Here is a 5,237-nt window from a genome sequence, read left to right on the forward strand (position 1 = left end):
AGTTTGACCAGACACTGCAATCTCAGGTTTATCTTTATTTAAGTTTGGACGTTTGTGCTCAGCCAAGTCTCCACCCTGAGACAGTCCTGCAGAGCTTTGATTGTGGTCTGGCTGTCATTGGAGGTCACTGGAAGATATATTTGAATGTCATCTGCAAAGCAATGAAATGCTACATTGTGCTTTTTAAAAAACATCACCCAGAGCAAGCATGCGCAGAATGAAAAGGGCCGGCGCTAATGTAGAACCCTGCTGCCCACCATACTCCAAGGGAGATGTTGTTGATTTCTGCTTCAACTTTCAGTAGTCCCATTTACCATAAAGTAAGCACCATGGCAATTTCTCATCATTAATTTTAGATCATCCATCTTTATCTTGACCATGATAACCTGAGACCTCTGTGTGAGCCTATCCTTCAGTCCCCTGGTTCAGTCTCTCCTGTCCTGCCGGTGGTTTGGACACTCTATCATGTATGACACCATCCATCATATGTCCGGATGCCCTGCTCTGCTCCAGCTCACACTTCATTTGTGTGTTTAGACTTGTGCTGTCTCATCCATCTCCACAGCCCCTCCCCATGCCACAACATGCACTCACAAACATACACACACATTGACACACACACACACACACACACACACTCCCTCTGAATGTGATCCATAAACCATTAGGATGGTGCTCCATGTTTGCACTCAAAGTTTTTCTCTCCTCCTCATCACTCCACACTCATTTGTCTGTGAGCTGTTCTCTGTCTTAATATAACAATCATTTCCTGATGGCCCAGGGCTTTTACTATTTGTAATATTAGGATATAAATAACTTTTGTCCAAAGTGCTGCCTCATCCTTTACATGAGTTCATCCCACACTGAGCATCTAACACAAATGCTGCTCTGTAAAGAAGGCTTCTGACTCCTGCATTTTCTGTTTTAAATTTATAACACTACAAGAAAGCACCAGCTGTACTCAATAGATGACATGTAATATACAAGGAATAATCTTCTAATTGGGTTAAAATCTCTTTTTCCAATCACTGAAAATCCCTAATTTCTTGTTTATTGCACCACTGTGGCCTGAGTAGCTCTGGATGGGAGTATTGAGAGGCTATATCAATACTGACTCTGATTAATAATCCAAATATTACATCTACATTTTAGAGCTAAGCATCAATATTAAACATGTTACAGTCCAGTGTTAAGCTCCGCTCAGCTGAGAGCTGAACCATACAAGCGTCTGCAGGGCTAATTAGGCTCCAGGTGCGTCACGGGATTCCAAATGATTAATTTGCATTCATTATTTGTTTTTATTTACTGTGACAGTAAATAATCATATTAGGCTCAAGTGCAAACATTTATGTGTCAAACTTTAGCTGTTTAGCTGTTTTAATCAGTTGTCTAGTCTATAGTATAGTATAGTATAGTATAGTCTTTGGGAATCAACCAATCAGAGCTCTTGGGGTTGGGCAGGAATTTGACATGTAGTAGCTTTTTGGTTGAGGTGCATGTATACGGCACGTAGATGCACTGCAAGCTTTCTGATTGGTGTTTTCATATGTGTTGGAGAGCTGTGCAACACATCTATGTAGATTTGACACTAGACCATAAACCAACCTATTTGAAACCCTTCTTTAAAGTGCAACTAAACACTAAATCCATCTTTCCCCACTGCTAAACTGTGTATATGGCGTTTAGAACAGTAGCATTGTCTACTGTTCTTGGTGTCTTTTTGGTAATTTTGTGCAAACTAGTCATTTTTGCAATTTTCTGGTCAAAAACGTGTAAAAATTAGTGGGTCCTGGCTTCAGTGGACACTACAATTTTTAAGTGTTTGATGAAATCACACAAGACCAATCACATTGTTCCACTCTCCCATTTAGTCCTCCAGATACTGTCTAAGATACCAGCTTGAAATGCAATTGTGGGTGGAGTTTAGGTGTTTCATCCCACCAGAATAACATTGTGTTGGGTAATACTGTTTTGATTTATATATAATAATGTAAAATCACAACTTTTAGTCGAAGTAATAAATACATATATTTATTGAAATAGCTTCACGTAATAAGATTAGATCAGTATCGAGTATCTGTACCTGGTAAAAAATAACCCCAAAATGAACTCGGAATCTGTTTTGATTTAAAAAATGTAGCATCATCCAATCACTAGTAGTAGCACACAATTTAGGTTTCCAAAGTAACGTGTGAAATTTAACTAATGGCTATTATTTAAAATGTATTTCTAAGGTTTTGCAAAGAAACATTGCAGCCTGTTACAATGCTTTGTTTGTTCAAAAGACTTTTGTTGCATGCCATAATTACCCAATGAAACCTTGTAATGAGACTATCAAGCACGGGTGAATGTTCATTACAACTGATGAGTATCATTCTTTTAAGTGGATTAGACTCTAAATAACCGTCCTCAAATAAAATCATGTGTCTAATAGAACAAGAGAAGCCAATTCCTCTGAGTGCTATTAGTATCAAAGTTTAATATTTTCTCAGTAAGACCTTTTCAGCGTACACTAAAACTTAATCCACTCCCAAGCCTTACAACTCGCAAATACGACACCAGTTCTGGCGTTTTTACTCTGCCCTCTGAAAATTCCTTTAAAAGTAGGACATGCCTCACACTGCGCTTTCATGTTTTTGGTTTCCAGTCAAACTTCATCACAGTTTCTCACTGCTTCCAGTTCTCACTTTGATGGAACTGACCCATGTGCATATTTTCTCACTGTCAAATGCACAGATTTGATTTGGCTAAAAAGGTAGATATTAGTGACAAAATGGTGTAACTGTTACAGATAAGACTGACTGACAGGGTGAGGTTGGTTTGAAATGTCCCCATGTGCCACTATAGCAGTCAATTGGAAAAGCCTCATAGACTCTAGTGATTTGATTCCTTGAAATCAATAGCCTATGATAGACCCCCATTCTACAGGGAAATAAAAACATCCACAAGTTTAATCTTCTGGAAAATGTGCGTGCCGATTGCAATCAAACCAATCATTCTATGTGTGTAATTAATCAAATCGACACCAACTGGTCTGTCTGGTGAATTTACCCTAACAAAGAATGTTTACAGATTCTAGAAGATGTCGTACTCCCAGGTAAAAAAAATTAAAATTAAAAGGTAAATTCACAAATACAGAATATGATCATGTTAGTGAACTGACTAGAACTCTTTATATGACAACAAAAATCTACATTTAACCATATTCATTTTAACTCCCCTCTATCTGTATTAAATATTATTGGCCTATAGAATGTTGTTATGTCATTTGAAACACAGCAACACTTATTTTGCTTTTGACCATTGATAAAGGTCCTATATTAACACCAAATTGACTCGTGTGTGTTTTGAGTCATATTATAATGTTGTTAGCTCCTCAAAAACATACCTGAATTTGTATTTTGTTTCCTTCACACATGTTTAAGTGATCCTTTATTATTAGCGTGTCGACATCTCCAAACCTCAGAATGCTCTGTTCCACCTTGTGATGACATGAAGCCGCAGTTTTCCAGTTAACAGCTACCTTTTACCAGTAGTTTAGTAGAGAGGCAATACCAGGGTTGAAATCATCCAAATGATTCTAGTGAAGGTGTATAGAGTTTAAAAACACAGTGGAGTACTTCCTGACATCACACGGTGGAATAGAATGTTTTAAGTTTGAAAGATGGAACATGGAGGGTTTCTGCATTAAACATGTAAGAATGAAACAAAATAAAACTCCAAGCATGATTTTGATCACAAAAAAGCGTAAGATAGGCTTTTAAGAAAATTGGAATGAGTACTTTTGTGTTACAGTATTGTTACGCTTAAATCTTTTGTATTTCTTTTTTAAAATTTATATTGGTGTAGTATGTTATCTTCACCACAACAACATACCTCTCTCAGGGTCTCTTTAAATCTCTGTCTAACTTGGCTCTTGGGTAAAGGTTCGGGGAGGGTTTTATTTGTGGTTTTTGTATACCCTGTTTGGCATTTATTCTTCTGTTACCTTAAAATAGAAAAATCTAAATAAAATATCTAAAACAAATCAAATAAAATCTGAGCTCAGTCACCTGCACAGTACACATCCAAGTATGAGTCATCACCAAAACCCTCTATTCACGATCCACTGCCCTTCAGAAAGCCTTAGCTCAAAGTGACTCTCCTAAAAAATCTATTGGGTTAATTGCAACTGTTTATCTAAAATGAGTTGTTTTTTTGGCAGTGCCTTGTGTCTCTGGTACTGCGTAGAACAGTATTGATTACAAGCTCTGATGGCTAGTTATGGTACGTGTTATTGTACTTCTGGCTATAATGTTATATACTGTAGCTGCTTAGTGATTTACAGCCAGTGTCCTCATAGCTTTGTTGCCGTGGCAGGCTCAAATATCGATCTGCTTTGCCATCAGTCACACACTGTGCGTCTGCCATGGTCACGCGACACCCTCATATCTGCTCACATCTGGATTTATGGGTGCATGCTGTTCCATGGACAATTCACCCATTTTACAGGTTTTCTGTTCATATCTGTTCAATCACTCCCCAACCTCAGGCAGTTTTCACTTCCCTTGGACTCACAAACATCACTCGTCCTATTCATCCTGCTTTTCCTCGCTCTATTGCCCTGTTTTTTTCTTTCTGTCATCCTTCTCTTCCTCTGTAAACACACCTGCCCCATCCTTGTGCAATTGTATGTTACCAGCTGTTCCATCTCATCAAACTTGTGGAATCTTTTCCAGTGGTTAAGAAAAATCTATGACCACACAACCTATTTCTGTATTATATTGCTGAGAAAACTTATAACTTTAGATCTAACAAATTTAACTGAAACTTTTAGCACTGAGACATTTTGATGGGGGATCCACCACATCTCCATGGAGATGTTATTGTTTTGCCTGGAATGTTGCATACTATGGCATTAAACTTATGTATCTTGCATTTCTTAATTTATAGGGTTTTTATTGCTCAAAAGTCCTAATGTAGATTTTCTTTGTGTTTAGTTCCAGTTTAGTCCCAGTTCTGATATGGAGATTGTGCAGGTGTGAACATCCCAAGCAAAGCAATGCAAGCAGGGGGCAGACCTTCCACCAGAAAAGTTCCACACTGCACCTTTAAAAATCTACTGTCTACATTTTGCATTGCCAAAGAAACAAAAACTTGACATTCCCCAAGAGTCTAGAGGATACAGTTTTATTTCACACCAAATACTCCCAACAATAGTCTATATACTATCTGTCAAACTAATTTAATGTTTTCCT

The sequence above is a fragment of the Periophthalmus magnuspinnatus genome, chromosome 12, assembly GCF_009829125.3.
Source record: "Periophthalmus magnuspinnatus isolate fPerMag1 chromosome 12, fPerMag1.2.pri, whole genome shotgun sequence".
NCBI classification, from domain to species: Eukaryota; Metazoa; Chordata; class Actinopteri; order Gobiiformes; family Gobiidae; genus Periophthalmus; species Periophthalmus magnuspinnatus.